This window comes from Anas acuta, chromosome 1 (genome assembly GCF_963932015.1).
Source record: "Anas acuta chromosome 1, bAnaAcu1.1, whole genome shotgun sequence".
Taxonomy (NCBI): domain Eukaryota; kingdom Metazoa; phylum Chordata; class Aves; order Anseriformes; family Anatidae; genus Anas; species Anas acuta.
Genome location: NC_088979.1, coordinates 5730352 through 5752557, shown reverse-complemented (window position 1 = coordinate 5752557; position 22206 = coordinate 5730352). Strand labels below are relative to the sequence as shown.

General features: G+C 36.1%; 1 long non-coding RNA gene across 1 annotated transcript in view; it reads right to left on the bottom strand.

Annotated features, from left to right (window-relative positions):
• LOC137842133 (uncharacterized) overlaps nucleotides 1-22206 on the bottom strand; it is a 218511-nt gene that overhangs the window by 38987 nt on the left and 157318 nt on the right. The window contains exon 2 of the long non-coding RNA XR_011088927.1: nucleotides 3756-3904. This is a non-coding gene — a long non-coding RNA (uncharacterized lncRNA). The remainder of the gene's footprint in view (nucleotides 1-3755; nucleotides 3905-22206) is intronic.

The window sequence follows — 22206 nt, the reverse complement described above, 5'->3', positions numbered from 1 at the left end:
ACTTAAAGCTATTAAATAATAGCTGTTGAAATATCTCATTCCAGATGTCCCAGGTGTTATTCTTAGATCCTCTTCTGCTATAGTCAATGGTAACAGAGAAGTCACCATATCTCCTTTTCTCCAACAGTTTGTCTTGTCTGATTAAAATCTAAGCTCCCTGTGGCCTGGTCAATCTCCTGTTAGAAGTTTGTCCAATGTCTTGCATGATGGGACTTCTTAGAGAAAATTATCTGTGAATTTGAACCTTTATATGTTTATAACTAAGTAATCTAAAATCAAATACTGTAATATCTATATTATTCACATGTTATATTTATGGACATGGATGATAAGTGCATTTTATTACATCTGGTAAGTTGCAAACACTGTTTAAAAGTTTCTTTCTTGCTTTTTGCCACAAGCTATGTAATAAGGCCCCTCAAAATTACAATTCCACCAGCAGCAGACAGTCTTCCTGATTCCTGGTTGATCCATTCTTTAGAATTAGGGGGGAAGTAAACAATCTCCATGAACTTTAATTGCATATGGATTTCTTCCCAATCACATGCATAAGAGTTAAAGTCTGTTGTTGACCATTTTCACTGGGAGTCTAGGTAAGGAAGTACATTTCTCGATTATACAGCTGTCCTCCATGTTGTGAGCAAAAATACATGTCCAATATACATTTTAAAAATCCAAAAATATCACAGGAGTTTTTCCTAAAATATGTTTAAAGATTTTGTTGCTGTTGTTAAATGAATAAATAAATGAATAAGGAAATGTCTAGATACTGAGAAAGAACTATCTACCAGATGTCTACTTGGACTAATCTTGGTGAGTTGCAGCATGTGTTTTGCATTCTGGCTGTGCCAAGTAGATTTAACAATCTGTGTTGCTGAATGGAAAAGCTGTAATAAATTTTCACCTCTTTTATACGAAACAATGTTTATTTCCTGATTGACTGTGTTCACTAAGACATACTAAGTCACATACCTGTAAGAGGGTGCTGCACTGAATTCGTAGGGGATATGGCCGCTATTGTGAGAAGAAAATAGCTTCTAATACAGCAATAAAATTTGCTTTTAATTTCTATTTGCTTTTAATAGAAGCTAATTCATATAAGACATCTAACAATATTCATTCTCTATGGAGTAGTCAGAATAGAGCATCTTTCAACACAGTTTTGAATTTCCTACTTTCCTGGTGCTAATAAAAGAATGAGGTTATGATGTGATAAAATAATCAAAAGTATGAACTGACAAATCATGAGTGCATGGGCATGTTTCCTTTAATATTACATTCATTATTGCAATTCATTATTGCAGTGAATGGTCCCAGATTCCAGTTCAGGAACACCTGAGCTGTACCTGAACTCTGTGAGGATCTGAGATTCATTCTATTCTGAATTAGCTGTAGTACATGTCTGGGAAGAAAGCTTTAGTGACTGTAAATGGTAGAATTTACCTTTTATTTATTTATTATTTTTTTTTCCTTTTCTGGTGGATTACAAAGTATACAAGTAATGACTGAAAGAATACAAGTTTATACGTTTGTTTTTATTAAGCCTTTTATTTAAGACTCCTACATATTTCCCTCCAACTTCGGGTTATATTTCATTTCAACAGTTTCTTGTATTTTAAAGATAGGTTTGAATGCTTGTATTTTTTTTTTTCCTTTCCAAATTCAGAGATCTTGTAAGAAAACTGATATTTTGGGCTAGCAGAAAGCTCATGAAAGCTCATGAAAGCTTGTTCCTTAATGAGTTCTTGCAGTTATTAGGAAACACAAAAAAACAACCAGAACACGCAAACACAAACTGCATTTTTCAGTTTATACATGTATATGCAGGGGAAGGTAATCTGTCTAATTCTGTCTTTATTCTGCTCACTCTTTTTCCTGGTTTTGGTTGAGATAAAGTTAATTGTCTTCATTGTAGTTCCTATGATGCTGTGTTTTGGATTTTTGATGACAATAATGTTGATAACACACTGATGTTTAGTTGTCACAGACCAGCGCTCACACAGAAACAAGGACTTTCAGCTTCTGGTGCTGCCCTGCCAACAAGGTACCTGAGGGTGCACAAGGAACTGGGAGGGGACACAGCCAGGAGCTGACCCAGACTGGACAAAAGGATATCCCAGAGTGTGTGGTGTCATGCTCAGCAATAACAGCTGGGGGAAAGACAAAGAAAGGAGGGACATTCAGAGCGGTGACATTTGTCTTCCTAAGGGACTGTTACAGATGAACCCTGCTTTCCTGGGAGTGTCTGAGCACCTGCCTGCCAGTGGGAAGCAGTGAATGACTTCTGCTTTGCTTTGCTTATATGTGAAGCTTCTGCTTTGCCTAGTAAGATGGCTTTATCTCAAGCCACAAGTTCTCATATTTTTACCTTTCCGATTCCCTCCCTATCCCACTGTTTGACAGAGTGAGCAAGTGGCTATGTGGGGCTTAGCTTCCTGCTGGTGTTAATTTAAGAAAGACAGTTCTATCCAGTTTTTCCACACTTTCTTGCAAACCACTTATTCCCAATTTTCCAGGTTCATAAGAACTCGTGAACTTTATGAAATTTGAACTTTCTTCCATGACTGTAGAACTAGCATAATTCAGTTTACTTTGTGAATGTATGTTGTTGTTTAGACAAGAACTCTTCAGCATGTGCTCCAACTCAGAGGAACATTTTAGCACTCCCTCCTTACTCAATAATCTCACATTATCATGCAGAAACAGATCTTCATAGGTGACATCAAATTCCTGAAGAAAGACTTAAAAAGCGTGTTGTGGAAAGAACAAGCTCTTGTAGATGAATATAGCCTGCTGAGTAAGAATAGACAGCATAGGATACATGATAGGATATCTGAAATCTTGGAGCAGAATGCTCCCTGGTGTATAATGCAGTGACAAAATAGGGAACAATCGTTATGATATTTGTTATAAAATATGAGCCTTTTTTTTTTTTTCCAAGGCAATGAATGATCTCCCTTGGAAGCCTAAGTGATAAGTTTTCTCCAGCATCTCTAGACAATAAAGCACTGGTTATTGCACAATAAATATCCTCTCCAGGCATTTGTTCCAGTGGAATTAACCCTTTCAGCTGTGCGATAACCTTGTCACTGTTGAAGAACAACCCACTGTGCTTAGTAAGTTACTTCAGTAACCATCCAGAGTAAAAAGAAAGATGTTGGCCATGCCACAAGATGTATGAATAATTGTTCCACTAATATACTGTTGGAGAGTTGTGACTGTCAAATCTGAGAGAGGTACACTTTTCAAGTTTTATATGATCTTAGATAATACTTAAATGAGATTTTTGCTGTTTCTGTAATGTATTCACTATTTTAAAAGTGACATATTTTTGCTGGTGAAAATAGAGCAAATACAGTTTAAAACGTCTTCTTTAGCAACCTTTAAAAATGATAGAAATGTTCTTGGCCAGAAATGTATATAAAGTTTTCAATGTTTCCATCTTTTTACTTTCCAATATGCCACTTACAGTTTTATTATAGCTGCCATGTTTATCAGTATATGTATGCTTCAGATTTTTATAGCTTGGTAATTTTAGCATTCTTGAACACACTAAGCATTTTGCTTTATCTTCTAGAGCATTTTTGCACACTCATGAATGAACTGGTGGGTTTTGTGTATCAGTTTCGTGTGTCCTATTATCAAACCAATTCACTAGGAATTCGTGCAGTGATGTGTCTAAGAGAAGCCAGATGCACCTGTGCACATACGATAATTTCTTGTGCTCTTGCAAGCTACAAAACCTTCAGGCTTACCTTGGATTCAATACATTATCCGTGATAATTGACATGTGATTTGTGCTGTACTGCTGTAGAAGGCACTCAGGAATAACCAGGTCCTGTACTGGAGAGGTGACCGCAAAATTTGTTTGCAGTCCTGAGTCAGTCATCTGCCACATCTATACCTAGGAACAGCAAATAAAAATATTCCCTTTAGTAGTAGAAATTCATTTAAATCATTTGAAAATGATAAAAGCAGCATTCATAAATGAGGCCCAACCACTTGCAATGTATATTAATTACTATCGATGTGCCTTTCATATTATGTCTACCTAACATTTTTGTGGATATTTACTAACCTAAATTCAGTGTCACAACACTGTATATCATCAGAACCTTGTTGTAGTTAATTATTGCTAATATTACAATAATGTGTAGTCAGAAGGTAGATCAGAGCCTGATTGTATCACGATTTGGAAACACAATGACTGAGATAATGCCTTGACAGAGAGGTGGTTTAGATGTTCAGTGTATGAATCCTCTGTTCATCTGTATCTTGTTCGTGGTTTTGTTTCTTGTCTCAGAACAAATATAAGAGAACTGGGTAAGGTTCAGAGAAGGACAATCTGGATGTTGGATGGAGTTGTGAATGGCCCCCACTTACGGAAAAGCCCAGTAGATCAGGCCAGGAAAAGAGCTATCTCAGCAGGTCTTCTATACCATAAAAATATTGATTCTTCACACAAGAAGTTGTTATGCATAGGAACTCTGCACTGTGTGATATTAAGGATGCTAAGAGTTGATGTGGGTTCAATGACACACGAGATTTATTCCATGAAGAAAAAGCCATGAAGAATGTAAATACAAAGATATCAGCCATTGAGATAGAAAGTGTTGGAAACTGAAAAATATTTAGGGGAAACATTATTACAAGTTTCCTCTATTCAAATTATTCTGCTGCAAGCGCTGGTAAGAATGAGATATTAAAGGAGATGGACTTTTGTTAAGACCTGTTATGTGGTCTAACCTGCCTACTCATGATACAAGAATCACAGAATCATTAAGGTTGGAAAAGACCTCCAAGATCATCTGGTCCAATCATCATCCTACTAGTAATGTACTGTATGTACTAGTAATGTAGTAACCAGTACATAAATGCAATTAAGTGAGATAATTTTTACTTGTAGTAACCCATTCAGCCCAACACTTAGCAAGGCCTAAACATAGATTTGTCATTAAGCCTGTGATGAATCAGTTAAAAAGAAGAGAGATATATTTACCAAGATGGCTTTATTGAACTAAAGCCTGGGATAAAATTAATATAGAAAAATAGAAAAAAAAAGTATGTTTACTGTTTCTACTTGGTAACTTGATATGTATCAAAAAAAAAACAAGTTTCCATGAACAAAGCTAGGTGATTTACTTCACATTAAAGACTGTGAGCAACTTCACACTTTCTCTGAGGGGCAAGCCACATAGGATTGTTCCGGGCTAAAAGTGTGATTTCAGGGAGTTGCTGCTCACACAGCAACTGATGTACTTATAAATCCACACCCTGCTTCATTTCATGATAACTTATGTATACAGTCCTAGCTGAGATAGAGTTTCCCCATTTGTAGTGAGGAAAATAATGGATCCATGTTACCCTGAAAATTTCTGAGGAAACTTTATGAATTTGCTACCTGACCTGCAGTCTGACATATTACTTATTCAGTTCTCTGCTGGAATCTATTACATATATTTCCCAGCCTCAGATGGAGAGGAAGCAATCTGAATATATCTCCTGATCAGATGCACAGACTGGGGAAAACACCCTGAATAAATCATGAGAGTTTTCCAGTCCACATTTTATGCTGTCCCAGTTATTGTCTTTTCAATGTTTGATTGCTGTAATCACAATTCATTTAGTATTCCTAATAAACTAAAAAAAAAAACAAAACCAAAAAAGAAGCCATAAAAGCCCTTGGACCAGTATAATCCTTTTTCCACTCTGAGATAAAACTGTTGAAGCAATAACTGAACCAGTTAATATACAAGCCTCTTGTAATAGGACAATCAGTAAAACTAACTTACAAAGTAGAATTTCTTGTTTTAAAGCAAAACATGTTACATCTACTGTTTGCCCCATAAAGGATCTTAGCTGACAAATCTTAATTAATTTGACTGTGGGCAAACTAATTGTGTATTATTTTAGCTTGGGGCTGTTTTGCTTTAAAAAATCAAATAATGATTTGGAAGAAATACAGCAACTCATTTTCTCTGAGAACACAGAGTTCCCACTGACAGTGGCTATTAAAAAGATTTAATGAAATCACCAGGACTTGTTTGAAGCTGGTCTAGGTACATTTTTATACTCAATCTGCACATCAATATTAATTTTTTAACACAGATGGAGGTTTTATTGGTACCCAAGGAAGTAGAAAAACAGATTACTGGAATTTCAAGTTACAGGCAGAGCACAAAGCTGATGGAGGCAAGTGTGAAATTAGAGCTATGAAACACTAGAAAGACTAAAGTATAGTAAATACATACAAAAATAAGGGGACTACTGGAAGGCAATTGTGACCAGTTTGCTTTCCATCTAAGCAAAAATTTATTTCAGTAACACCCATCTTCTTTGCCACATTAAAGGCCAGCCAATCATATAATTATAGACCCTCTTTTTGAAGGTTCTGAATCAAGTTAAAACTGATTTCACATCAAAATCTTACATACTTTCTATGATTTCTTGACATTTTTTTTTTTTACATAGAATCTGTCTACTTGGACAGATTGGTCTGATCCACCAAGAATTGGAACAGACTGCCCAGTCTGGTGGTAGAGCGGAGTCTTCATCCTTCTAAGTGTTAAGAGACATGGTACTAAGGAACGTTGTTTAGTGATGGGATTTTGTAGGTAAGTTTGATGATTGGACATGATCATTTTGAAAGTATTTTCCAACCTAAATGTTTTTATGATTATATGATCTCCAGATATTATTATTAGTAGTAGTAATAACAATAATAATAATTTTATAAGTTCTATTCAATATGTCCAAAAATCTCAGAGTGAAAAAAGGAAAAATGGTCCTTTGAAAATTGCTTGTTCTTCTTCTGAGTTACAGACAAAGGCTTTTTGAACCATAAAGGAAGTAGCCTGAGAAGTGCAAGTATTTTGTACAAATGAGTTAGTAGGTAACATGAGTCACCCAATTAGAAAATTATACACTATAGGCAGTAAACAACTGTAAGCCTTTGGTAAGGACCTCAACCCCCTTCTACAGAAGACAAATGCTTTTTACAGATATAATCCCTGCTGAAGCCTACTGAATCCCAGCTAAAGACTCTGAATGAGTCACTGTTATTTATTTCTTGAATCCCAATAAATACTATACCTGGGCACCTCACAGATTTTATGTACCTATAAAATAGTTACAGCTTCATATAGTATACAGTTACAGTATACATATAGTATACAGTTAGCATACTATAGGGTAATATTATGTCCATTTTACAGATGGATAACTGAGAGGCAAAGTTGAATCTACGGGTTCTCAAAACCTCTAAGTATTTCCATACCATTTAGGCATCTCAGTTTCTCTGAAATATACATTGAAGTTTAAGGATTTATAATACGGATAAAATAATAATTAAAAATATCTCTAGTATGCATAAGTAAAATATAAGATATATATCTAAAGACCTATCTGTGTGTTTTCATGAGGAACAGGAACAAATTATTTTCTTTGCATTAAGGTGTCTCAGATTGCTAATTCAAAAATTATTTATATGAATGCTATTCATGAGATGTAAAGAAGGATGAAGAGCAATTTCATCCCAGCTAGATATGTTTAATTGTTACCATGCTGTGGTGGTTTTACACTGACAGACAGCTAAGCTCCACCATGCCATTCTCTCACTCCCCCTCCTCAAAAGAACAAGAGGAGAAAATATGATGAAAAAAGGGGTTGAAAAAAAGGATACAGAGATCACTCACCAATTACCATCATGGGCAAAACAGACTCAACATAGGGAGTTTGATGTAATTAATTGCCTACTGACAGTAGAGCAGTAAGAATTAAAAACAAGCTATAAACACCTTCCCCCATCCACCCTCTTCCACCTCCTCCTCCTGAGCGGTGCAGGAGAACAGGAAATGGGGGCTGCAGGGGCTTCGGGGGCTGCCTGACACTTCATCTCTGTCACTCCTCCACGGTCCCTCTCTGCCCCTGCTCCACATGGGTTCCCTCCCACGGGATGCTGTCCTTCTTGAACTGAACCTGCGGGGGCTGCCCACAGGCTGCAGCTCTTCAGAAAATGCTCCCACACGGCTCCGTGCCACGGGGTTTATCTGGCAGAAGCAAACTGCTCCAGCACAGGTCCCCCATGGGCGGCAACTCCTCCCTGACCCCCTGCTCCTGCGTGGGCTCCTCTCCATAGGCTGCAGCTCCATCCCAGGACCTGCTCCTGCGGGGGCTTTCCATGGGCCGCAGCCTACTCCAGGCCACATCCACCTGCTCCACCAGGGGAACTTCTGCTCTCACAAAGGCACAACCTGCGTCACTTACTACTTGTAGTGACTTTTCATGTAATTATCATTGGCTCAGCTCTGGCCAGCAGCAGGTCCCTTTTGGAGCCATCTGGAGCTGGCTCTGATCTGACATGGGGCAGCTGCTGGGCTCTGCTCACCGAGGCCACCCCTGCAGCCCCTGCTGCCAAAACCTTGTCACATAAACCCAATACAACTTACATTCAATAATTATGTGGGGAAAAAACATGACATTTAAATCTAAGTGAGAGGAAGTATACCTGGGCACCAAAAGACAGTCTGTGAATTGAATACAGGTGATTTCCTTTAAACTAATTTTCACTGCAGGTACATATTGAGACTGGACAGTGCAGGCTATAGTAGACTGAAGATCAGTTTTACAGGAATTATGAAGGGTAAAAATAAATGCATTAACACAGGAATAAGAAATTTATTGAAGCTGGTAAGAAAGACTCCACTGATGGTAAGCATCACTAGTACCATATGGTACTGTTTTCCATCTTCTGAAAAATCTAAAGAGAAAAAGGAGAAAGAATACCAAGTCCTCTCCAAAATCAGACTTAACCTTGCAGAATATATATATATAAGCTAATATATATATATATATACATATATATATATATTAGCTTATATATTATTATATTATATATTATTATTATATTATATATTATTATTATTAATTATATTATATAATATTATTAATAATATTATATATTATATATATTACATATATAATATATAATATATATATAATATATATTATATTATATATTATATTATTATATATTATTATTATATTATATATTATTATATATATTATATATACATATACATATATATATATATGAAATAAATAAATAAATCAGAAATTCTGCATATGTTTACATGAAATGTTCTGGATGTATAAGGTTTCTTGATCCAAAAGTGATTTATCCAGAGTGATTTCCAAAAAGTTTTGTACTAAAGGTGTCTTCTCACGGTAGACAGATCAAAATACCCAGGAGGTTTTTGAACTATTCATGAAGGACAGTGATGGTAAAATTTCTCACCTACATCACCTACTCAGCTAAAGATGTCAAACATAGTAAAGGCCGTGTATAAGCAAATATGTAAAGCTCACTCTCACAGTATAATGTTTACTAATGCAAGAAGCCTAGGATATCATCAGTAGGAGTCAAAAAGTCTTATGCAGGAAAAAAATGCAAGGCAGCAGATATTATTGTAATTTAGTTGGAAGGATATTATGATTGAGAAAGCTGCAGGTTACAATTGTTTCCAAAAGGTTAGATAAAAGAAGAAAAATGAGAAACAAGAAAAAGAGATGTAAATGCAATTGATGTGGCCAGGAGCATACAGCAGCTGGTTGCCTGTTGTAGTTTGGTAATCCTATGTCCATTTAAAGTCCTAGAAAGCCAGGTTGATGGTCACTTTCTCCACATTTCCTATTCTCCCACTCCTCCAATTTTGTGTATGTATTTTAAGATATTATGGCCCTGTTTTTAATCATCTGTGGAGTAAGATTGTTTTTGAGAGTGTTTTGCCTTGAGTTTCATTGTGTCGGTGAGATCTGAGAATCAGCTGTAAAATGTAAAATGAAAGTTGAGGTATGACTCTTAGTGTCTTCTCTCATGAGGGTTCTCTAATTAATATTGTCTTTAAAAACAAATTACTTTTAAGGATTTAATTAACACAGAGTACTGACATTTTTAGGTTTAAGCTGAGCCTGTTTCATCAGTAAATACTTTCATCATTCTTTGTTCTTTTTCTCTTTTTGCACATTCTACTTGACAGTAGAAATGGTTTCCTTTTTTATTTTAACAAATGCAAAATACAGCAGGTGAAATTTCAGTTGCCCCTCTAAATATATTAATGTCTAAGAAAAATATATAAAATATTGGGGTCCGATTTTTTATTTTTCTTTTAAAAAACTTTAATTAATTTTTCAATTTTCTGTGCTAAGATGAATGAATGTCCTCCTAGTTTTTCCTACATTTCCAAAACTCACTCTTCTACTTATTCCCTAGTTTTCTAGGGAAAAAAAAAATGGTTTAGCATTATTCATCCAAATTCAATGACTTTTAATGGTCATTTGGATTTCAAAGTGGGTCAGATCAGCCTCTTTATGTCAAAAGAAGTTGAATATGCATATTTTAATGTTGCCTGGAAGACACTGTGCATCTGCTTTCATTACCCCATTACTGTTAAAACAGACAAACAAAAGCAAAAAAACAACCAACACTAAATTAGTTTTCCTAGACTTTCTGGTTTCAGATTATCATGTTTTCTCAGAAAACCTTTCAATTGGTCGTTAACAACTGGTCAGATTTCTCTTAACAGTTATTGGTGCACTTCCATCTTTGATGTCGCTCTCACTTTTAATACCTAGACTGAGTCAAACTAGCCACTCTCTTCATGCATAATAACACCCTATGATACATTAACACCATCTTCCTCTTCCCCAGCAAGTTTTTGATTTTGAACTGTGACATGTTTTGATTCCTTTGACCAGGCTTCTGTGGTGTGTCCCTTCCCTAGGGCTGCCCTCCAAGTGGATGTTTTCCTTCTGCATTGCTTTTCATTAGACAGAAACTGAACATCAACTTCTGTCTTCTTGGTGAGGCTGTTTCTGCTTGTTTGTCTTTTGCTTGACTGTATTTGTTCTGAACTACTGATTGTCACCGTTCAGAAACTTTCCTTAGGCAGTTTTACTATCCTTGCTACTAAGGTTCATTTCTCCAGGGTGAGATCTTTCTTTCAGCTTTCTCTCCAATCATGTAAGGTCAGACATCCCACAGCCCACCCTGTCAATTAATGGAGAATCTGTAATGTTTCCAAATTTATGTCTAGATTCTGGAGTTTCTATTTAATTTATTTGCTTTTCATTCTAGAATAAATAAGCCCAATATAACTCTTCAAAATCTCAGAGTTAAACATGGAAGCAACGGGACACTCCTCACTATTGTTCTAGTAATTTTACTGTATTTTGCAGGAAATAGCATCCTTTACTCTCTTTGACTCCTGTCCACGGTTACCATTCAATTTTTGAAAATAAATCTAGGTACCAATCCTTGGATTCTCTCTATCTGCACAGTTTCTGTTTGTTGCTGCTTTTGTCTGTTTATTCTCACTTACTTCCTATGACTCCCCCTAGACTGGATGTTTTACAAATTGCGTGTCTGGGTAATAAGGCACCAACATTATTTAACACATATCAGTAATTGGTGAAAAACATTATTTAAGACATTTGGATTCTCCATGGTGAATACCAGCCATCTACACACTACCAAAAACTCTTTCCTTTTGCAACTTCTGGTCCTGCCCCAACTTGCACTTAGGTGATTGCCATGAGTGAAGCATTTCATATGGAGGGTTTGCCCTGCATTCCAATAGCCTTGCTGTTATTAGGAAATCATTCAATTCAGAATTTCATTTTGGTCAGTGTCATCTCATTACAGTTAATCGCATCCCACATTGCTACTAAATTATTCTGTCACTCTTAATTTCCAGCACATCTCAGTGTTGTTATTTAGGATATGCGTGCAACATAATGGCAGTGCTGTGTAGTTTTCACAAGGTAGCTCAGGTACTGAGGAACAGTCCTAAAGTCTTAATACAATACCCTGACCCAAGTATCATCCTTGATACTTTTATGATACTCCCATGCAGGCTGTTACAGAAATGGAGCAATAAACATTTGGTCTGTAAGTCTAGCTGGTTTCACAGATCTGCAGCTCTGTGACTTGTCTTCTTTCTGTTTATTTATGCTATGTAATTACGCTGATATGGGCTGCAACATGGGAGATAATGTGTATAAATATATATAATGTGAGATTGATACGAGGGCATGTAAGACATTGACTTTAATCTGAATTCAGGGTGAAGGGAAGCTGGGAAGCTAATATAGTAAGTTTTGCTGAACTAAAGGCATCTGGGAGAAGAGGGGTTGTAGGCTCTGTCATCCCATGGTTTTCTTCAAGCAAGTCGGCACCTGAGTTCTATTTCTGGCTCAACAACTCACCTTATGCATCACATTGATCAGCACATTTTACCTCTCTGTGATAGCTATTCTCCTATCCTTGGTCTGTCCTGTCCATTTAGACTGTTAACTATCCAGGATATTATAAATTTACACCAAAAATTATGAAATTAAATCCTCAGTCTATCCATTTTTTTTTTTTTAATTTTATTTTTTTATTTTTTAATGTAAAGCTTGCAGAAGTGAATTATGCTGTCCTCTTGCTGTGTATCAATGCAATAACATTAAAAGTATGTCACAGGTACACATAGCTTTAATTGTGGTAGTAATTAGAAATTGTGATCTGTCTGTACTTAAAGTCAGGAATGCTGTGATAAGGTAAGTTGTCTTCATTTAAGTGTTTTTGAACGTACATGTAATATTTTCTAAATATATGAGATCTGTGCACACTTCTGAAGTGGTTTTGTTTATATTTCAGCCCTGGTCACTGTGTCACATCTAAGCAGAAGGACACAGTGTCTCACAGGACTGGGAGGTACAAGTCCTCAAAGCTATATGCAAACAAGTAGCAAATGGTTAGGCTAGGTGTACTTGAAGGATGCCTGTTCCACACCAGAAAATGCAAAACTTTAAGATGACCAAAGCACCAAAACCCACAACCTAGAGTGTATCATAAGATAAAAGCAGGATAGAGAACAACACCATTGTATTAAATCCCTGCAATAAAAAAAAAAAAAAAACAGTTCTATGAAGGGACTCGTGTCTCTATCAACTTTGCCCTCAAAAATCATTTTTCTACCTTAGCTATTATGAAATTTGAGTCCTGAGAAAAACAAGAAAAAGAAATGGTGTATGATTAAAGGAAGAGGAGTGTGGAGCCTTTCAAATTATTCTTGTAATAACAACAAATAGTACAATCCATCACAGGGAAGATCACTATGTAACGAAAGAAGAACATGAGTATTGACCAAAACCTATCTCCCAACTTCAATGCTAGTGGAATAATTGCACCACATGTGCAATACAGTGTTCCTAAAGCTAAAATGGGAGATAGGCTGAAGGAGTCTGAGTTAACAGCAAACCTGCACACAGACTTCTTGTGACTGCTAACAGTGACTCTAAGTGCTCATCCCTCTTTGATTTACTGGCAAATGGCATCATACTGTGGCAGTAGGCTGCATGACTAGTCCTCTCAGCAGTCTTCCCCTTTGGATGGTAAGTGCTACCCTCCAGCCACCTTCCTCAGCAGTCCTAAGGACCCGAAATTTGCTTTTGCCTCTGTGTGTAAAGAAGCGTCAAGCAGGATCTGGAAAAGGAGGTGCCTGGGAGAAGAGAGGCCAGAACCTTGGGAATCCTAAGGATGTCTCTGTCATTGTTGGACAGTATGGGAGATTTTGTGATTGAGTGTCCTGCCTCACAGACCTCTTGGCTTCTGTTACTGGTTCCTGTGTCTTCACAGGCAGCCTGTCACAATGCCTCTCCAGTGGTGCAGAGCTGACATGCCTGTCGCTGACTCTGTCGTAATCATTAGATGCAAAAAAGTCAAGTATTTCTGTGGTAAGTTATTGACATCCGTTTTGAGGATACCAAATCCATTAAAAATGTCCATCATAGCAAAATATCCAAGAAGATATTCCATGATCCCTCAGGAGCCAACAATACTGTCCTTCAGAGAATGGTTCCAAGCATGTAGATGAGGAGTCTAACCTTCCCCAGTAACTGCAGGAACCTGAAGTTGACAGTGATAACACCCCTTGTTGTGTCTGCCTTCTGTTTAGCATTAAAATTTTGAGTTAACTTTGCAGGCTCAGAGGCATTTGAGATGTGATTGTATTATAACAAATATGTTTTTCTTTACTGTCATAGGGTTTCTTACTATGTCCTGCCCAAGGAATGCTCTGAGGTTGTGTCCTTTGAGACTGGTGACCTCTGTGAGGACAGATCCTATTCCAGAATTGCTTCATGTGCTATTCTTTTTATGAGCTGTCTAGTTTTCAATCTGGTGGCTTTGTTTCAATCTAGCCAGAAAATTCAGGTTATTACAAACATTGCAAGTCAGTCAGAGCGTGCAGCATGAAAAATACATGTGCATGCCCCAGCACAGTACAACAGTAAATGTATGATGTGCTCAGCAGTCTTACAGCAAAATATTTGTTGCCTAAAAGCAAATAATGCTGAGCACTCTACTTCTCCACCTAGATAAACCTTGCAATTTCTCTTATGCTAAATCTTTTGCTCTTACTCTGTCATTGACACTGGCTGGCCTAATCAGCTCAGGGCACACTTTAACTCTATCCCAGACAATTCAATCAGCCCAATGGCAGCTCTTTTCAAGCCCACATTTCTTGCATAACAAAGATGCTAAAAAATGCATTACAGAGCTACCTTGTCAAGGAGGAAAAGCCTGGACTTGATTTCCATCAGAAAGAGTCTGCCCAAGTGAATAAACAAAGAAATCAAACACTCCAAAGTCATGAGATGTAACCTGTGAGGGAAGATTTCATGTGCTGCATAGTTTGTTTCATTCTGATATGGAAAACAGAAAACAATAGCAGAAACAGTGAAGGGGAAGGGAACTAGAAGGGAAAACATTTCTGCTAACAGCAATTTGCATGTCTCTGTCACCTTTTATCTAAGTATATTAATGCTTTCTGTCTACTTCAGAAGTGCCACCATGCCCCTGTGAAGAAAATGATTTAATGTTATTTTTACTCATGAAAACTGAGGTGAATTTGGGAAGAAAACAAAAAAAAGGAGGTTAAAATTGCTGAAGGTCACACAAGAAACTGGAAACAAAATGAGAAATGTAGCAGTGTCTTTATTATTATTATTATTATTATTTCATTTATTTTTCTACCCTGTTTTATTTGTTTATTTGTTAAAATGTGCTAAATTGTACCTAAACTCATATGTGAAAGAATCAGAAAAATCTTTTTCTTCTCCCTTCTCACTGTTCTGTTGAGAGCTGTTGGATATATTCCAGTCTTCTGCATTCCATAGGAATAAGTGCTAAATCTCACAGAAGGCCATATGTGACAGCAATATAGATACCTGATTAACATTATACATCTTGTATCACACGAGTTTAGGTTAAGTCTCCTGGGTTAAGTCAAATGACCTTGCATTTGCTGTGGACAAAGTGTTTCTATAGTATGTATAGAGCATAGTCTAGCTCACAGAAAGGATGGGGTAGTTTCCTACAGACATCCAAGGCTGGTGGGGTTGAGGTAGGAGTGAACAGTGTGGTTGGTAACCTGTGTGCTTCATGTAGCGCTGGTTTAGAAACAGAAATAGGAAGATAAGCTTGTTCACATTCATTTAGGAGAGAAGAGGCACGTAGGTTAAGTGATATTAATCACTGAACAATTGATTTAGGTTTGGATCCATACCAGTGCTATGGCTCCACTGTATCAGAGCTGGCTGATTTGACATGTGGTCTAAACATAATGTGCTCTCAAGATCCAGTTTAAAAAATCAAACTCTCTTGTGAGTAGCCAGTGTTGTAGACTTAAATTGCAGTCTCTTTGATGGCTCTGTGGGGATATCATATGTTAAGACGGAGACAGTTTTCATACTTGGTGAGATAATAGCATTTTCTTGGCTATGATTGGTTCTTTATGTTGATAAGTTTTACATTTTGTACAAACTTCATTTGACAAATACAAATCACAGGTACTGTAACCTAAAACTAGAAACCAAACTTGATACATAACCTGAAATTTTGTTTATTTGAAGAGATTTCTCTTACCAACCCATTATGGGCTATTAACATTATTTATTTATTTATTTATTTATTTATTTATTCAGGCAGGATATTGTTGTCTTTTAGAAAATTTCACTAAAAACAACAACAACAACAACAACAACAACAAAACCCACAGTTTTAGGATCTAAACGTTATTATAAATGTTTAATAATAATTGTTTGAAAATGTTTGAAAATGGCCATAAGTATTCTTCTGAAGTCTCATGAGTATGAAATCTTGGTGTTTTAGAAGCTTATGAAGAAAAACTGGTTATTTCTATGGTCTTCTTCTAAATCTCTAAATCTGACAGATTACCTTTAATGAATGTGCACTAGTAAGAATGTGTTTTTATTAGCCTTTTCCTGATAACATCAGCATTTCAGACCAATTGGACAAGAAAATAAGAATTAATAACATGCATGTTTTGCATTAAAGATAACTGATCACAAAAGAAGTTTGAAAAAAAAAAAAGTCAAACCCATAATTACTTTCATAGTTTGGCTTCCTTAGCACAGAGGACAATTTCTTATTCAAATCAATCATGTGCTATGACTCCAATCCCCTACTGAGGAAGAAATCATCCTATAACATGTCCCCAAGGAGTTCTTGGCATTTCTTTTGCAGAAAAAATCAACTTTATGGAAAGATTTTCCCACTATTTTTATGCCCATTGACAGGTAATAATATATTTTTTTCTTGTCTATAAGCCTAGTACAACTAAAGAGTAATATCCGGCCTAGAAGATTGTGCTCCTCCTTGGAAGTAAAGTGTTTCTTTTATTGTGATTGCTGTTTTAGATGGCACCTCCTAGTGCTTGCATGGAATCTGAATAACCTTTATCAGATTGTTTCTCTGCTGCAGTTTGCTTTGGAGTGCTAACCAAACTTTATATTTTAGCAAGCATTCTTGTGGCCTGTGAGAACTCAAAATAGAATTGATGGTCAAAATGGACTGATGATCAAATTGGTGATCAAAATGGACTGATGTTTTTTAAGTCATGCCAGCATGATCTGGCATAGGGAAACACTGGAATTACCAGTATTAATCATCTTCCTCTCCTGGAAAACATGCCACACAATATAGAGATGATTCAGTGCTCCTTACAGTACAGATTTGGTTCAGTTGGTCCTTATATAAGGAAGGCTTAACCCTCCTTCTATTTTTGTCAGTGGTGAATTCTTGTTGACACCCTTATAAAGACTCCTGCCTGAGCAGATTTGTTTGCAATGTGTTTTCTGAGCTTACCCTTTTGTTTTCAGCCCTACATCAGTTTTCACTGGTTTGGTACACACTTTGGCAGTGCAATGTCAACATCCTCATGTTAGAAGAGGGTTTTGTGTTGGCATTTAGAAACTTGTCCTACAATTCAGAGAAAAACTTCAGTCTAGATCCATTAGTTGACTTTTGCAAAGACTATGTACGAAGAGTCCCATAGGTGACAGGAGACAGTTACTTTGAAGCTCTACAGAAAATATGTCTGTGTCAGCATCTAAATATCCCATTCAAGTTTCTTAGGAGTTAAGATATTTTTTTTTGAATAAAAGATAGAAATCCATCTAGCAATTTTTGAAGTAGTTAGGAAGTATAAACCTAAATAGTCTTGGTATCTTTTCTTACTTGCTGAGCTTAAGTTGCAGTGTTCTTGTTTGTTGATATTAACTGTAGACAGAAATGGGGAATATGACAGATATTACTACTGAACAAAAATTCTGAGTAAAGTGCATATAGAGGATAATATGTCCATTTCAGTACAAACTGAGATCGTCACAACCATTGTTATTACTCTGAATGTCAAAACAACAAATAACGGCTGGCATCTTATATAGCAATGCCAATATCTTTGACACAAACTGAATGGAAATATGTACTAGCTTCCTAGCTCCTTGCTGAATGACAATGGTAAAAAGGATGCCTTTCCTAGACAACTTGGGCATACTATTTACTATATGTTTCTAGGGTAGAATAAAGAAATAAACGTTTGTCCTGGAAAAGAAATATTAACAAGTATTTCCTTGACAGCCAATGAGAGCTTTTGCAAGGCAATAAGACTGTGAAGAAATACTCATATTAGGTGTGAAATTCCCAAAGCAGGAAAGGAAAATGACTCAGATGAGGCAAACAGATCTGTCATTCAACACCTAAAGCTACTGACTGGGATGCAAGCAGAATTTAGTCCTCTGGCTTTGAAAATAAAGTACAGCTCTCTAATAGCTTCAGAATGTGAGCATGTTACTACAATGTGTTAATACAGTAGTGTGCCACAGTCTTAGTCATTGAGCAGGACCTCACTGCATTAAGTATGGCTGAAGAAAAATATCAAGCAACTTCTCTTCACAAGTAGAAGGTAGCATGCACAGAAACAGTGCAATTGTTCATTAAGACACATAGGGTTAAATATTATCTGGAAGAATTTTGAAGGCAATAGGGTGAATTTATTGGAAAGATAAGAGAGTAACAGGACAAAAACACACAGAGCAAATGGCAGAGGCAGGCTTTATTAGCCAGTCAGTGCTGGAAGCTGACTCTGCAATACACCTGCAGAACGAAAGCAAGAGTGAGTGAGCTAAAGATGAGAAGCTTTGAATGGGATGAAAATAATTTTTGTTCTCTGTGATGGAAAGTGGAAACTGAGAGTTTTGTAAAGGGGCTGCTTCATCAAAGAAACAGGCTAAGAAAAATAATCTTTGTTTCAGCCTTCTTAAAGGTCATGAGTAGAGCAATGCTATGTCAGGGCCAGAAAAATGAGGTTGCAATGATCACAGTGTGTCTTAATATTTACTCACTGCATGTGATTAATGTGATTAGGATGGGAAAGTTCAAGGCCTAGAGATGTTGAAGGACACAGCTGCAGCTGGATAGATAGCTTGAAGACACTTGATTGGAACCCAGCCATGCAACTTGGTGTGTGCATGCTGATTGGTATTGGTTGATGGGTTACTGGCTAGTGGGGTGGAAGAGAGGAGATTCTCTGTGTATTCTTTTGCACACGCAAACTCTATGAAGAAAAATCCGCAAAAATTTCACACAAATTAGATAGAATAATCAAGACACCAAATGTAGAATAAAATAGACTATTTTTAAAGACAGAATGACCTAAAAAAGAGGAGTAATTCCATTGTAGTATATTATTTGCTGTTCATGACTGAGGTAATAGTTTTTTATCTTGATTAATATATTTTTTCAAATATTTATTCAAATGTGTATGAACCCTGATTCAAATTAGTAATTTTTACTGACAATTCATTGCTTTTATTTTTAAAATCTTTGAGATCTGACTGAGCAATAGAAACAATATGTTGTTGGTGTGTGACTGTATGCAACCTGAATATAAGCGCTGAACATTTTAAAAGAAAAATTGAAGGAGAAACAAAGAGGATTATTTATTGAGACTACTTAGACAGCACTGAAGATTGGTTAACATATATACAGAATATAAGATTTGTTCTTGAATTTCTTATCGGAAATTCTTATTGCCTGAATTTGGAACTAATCTGTCTTGTATTTACACTTTCTACAGTACTACTCACATGAATAATATGCAATTATTTATATGAAAATGCTCTTTAACATATTGATACATGTCTATAAAAATCCTTAAGGTCATAGCATAAAATAAATTCTAGATGGGGTTCTGATAGCATTCTTTTCTCTGAAGTGGGCAGTCTTTATATCAGTGTGTTCATTTAGTAGGGTACTAGTGATGATAGAGATTTGAGAATTTAGCCCACCACTCATGCTGGAGCTTTTGGCCAGCCTTGCTAAGAATCTAGTTTGTGTACTTGCAGACCAGGATTATACTTATAATATTCAATAGCCTCAAACCTCTGCAGTTCATGTATGATACTTCTCATTAAGCTCTTCTGCAGAGTTGCTGCCTTTGACTGCTAGAACATGACGTGGTGTTTTCTTTTTTTTTTTTTAATAAATTGACAATTAAAAATGATTTTAATTGTAACTCAGGTTTGTTCTTTGTGATAAAATTCAAAAGGTTAAATCACATCTTTGATGTCAGGGCTGAGCCATGTCTTTGATCTGTAAATAGGGGCAGTAAAACTGAAAGAGCCTCACCTGTGTTTGTGAGTAATTACTGTACATTAATCTGAATTCAAGTCTGAAATTTACATTGCTGTATTAGCATATCAAAGGATTTCAGAGAAGGATATTATTTGACTAGGAGTTAACTATTTGAGATGAGCCTGCAGGATGCCAGCAAATTCGATTGCAGATGTAAGCAAAAAGAAATCTTAACTAGCATATCTCCCCCAAATGTAAAGAGAATGCATTGGGTTTGAAAGATGAATGTCGGAACCATTCTGAATTTGTTCTTGATGCTACTGGAAGCTGTAAAATGTAACATTTGGGATCTTAGCATACAATCAGTATAAAAAGCCTTTTACAGGACATTGGATCACATTCAGAATATATAGATTCAAACTAAAGACATATTCATATATTTGGATATATGAATATGAAGTTTCTTATTAGGCTATGCTGTGTTTTGTTTGTTTGTTTGTTTGTTTGTTTCCAGCATAGGCCAAATGAATAGAAGGCATAATGAACCTACATCCCAGTATCTGATGGATGTTTTACTGGTAGTAAAAGGGTGAATGTTTTGTTACCTATCTGTAATTTGGTCAAATTTATTTTTGTTTGGTTCAGATGATTGTTACATTTTTAGAATGTCATGAAGGATGTATGTTTCACTGTCACAGTGTGATCTAGCTGTATGTGACTGAAATTCTTGTACAAAGAGAGTTTGAATGCTTCAAACCATTTCAGGCTGTGGAGAAAACTGCATCTATGTTTCCATCTCTAAGCTAACAGGTCTAATCTTTAGCCTATTGTAGGAAGAGGTGGTGATGGAAATGATTATGACCTGAGTCAGTCATTTGTACAAAAAGAAATGGAATGTTGGTTCTCACCTGAGCCGCCAAGGTGGGAGTGGAATTGACTACCAGGCAAAACCTTCCTTTTAATATTGACTGCTGGGTGTTGGCACCTGGTTCAGTGCACAGAGGATTGTGAACCTAATTGTGACCTCTATTTAACTCCTTTATATAAAGAGCTGAGGTCTACACTGGAGATTAAGAATTCTATTTCCAGAGTTGAGTGTCTAAAATCTTGTATGGCAATACTGATTTGCACAGTACCTGAGAGAACTGATGCTGTAAACTACTCAAAATGAATTCTATGGAATCTTGAAAATGAATGTTTTTGGTGACTGGAAGAAAATCTATCTGTGTTCTAAGACAATGCCTTGAACAGGAGAGAGGAAGCCTAAATAAAACAGTGATTTGAAATATTGGATAAAATCTCAGCTTGGAATGGGAGAGACTCTACTTCCTTTCTGCAACATGTTAAGTCATCTTTTAAAGATAAATAGCTCCCACTACTAAACATTATGGAGGAACAGTACAGGACATACATCATCTTTCTGGAGATCATGACAATGTATTAGACTAAATCACAATTAAAAAAAAAAAAGTAAAATAAAATAAAAAGACCAAATAATTTTATGCAATGTTTCAAAACTCTGTAAAACTGGCAAACTTAAATAAAATAATTTAAAAAAGAAAAAAAAAAAAAAAAAAAGAGCATGATTCCTGACTTGAAACATAGACCGTTTTCTTTCTGTGAGTTATGGCTTCTTGTGCAGGTTATTTGCACATCTTTGCATATCTTTATATGTCTATAGATTAGACGCTCCAAGTTCTTTTTATCAGCTCTCCTGTGAGATTTTACTATGAAGACAAAGAAAAAAAAAAGTGAAAACTTTTTCTGGCAAGAATAATCATTTTTTTTCACTTAGACAAACTTTAACTTCTATATATATTTTACAGATGCCTGTTGAATATAATTATGTTCCTTTTCTAGATGAAGCTTTGAGTAGTAATATATGGAAAATGTACATGAAAATCCTATCCAAGCTTAATCATCAGAACTTTCTTATCTACTATGTTTAATAAAGTTTCTTCCAGGAAAATGGACTGATTTTGCATTTTTTATCACTAAGGTTCAGCATAGTAAAAAATGTATACGAATGGTCTTAAACTGATCTTCAGTATGTGTGTTTTAATTCTCTAATTTGCTACCCCAATTTTATGCCTGTTTCCTTGCTGTGAACGTATAGCAAAAGCTCTAAAGATGGAAAGAAGAATGAACTAGAAGAATTTAAAATTACATGAGCTGACAATGCAAATGGACCCACAAATTATGTTGGAGCCAATAAAAAACTGAGA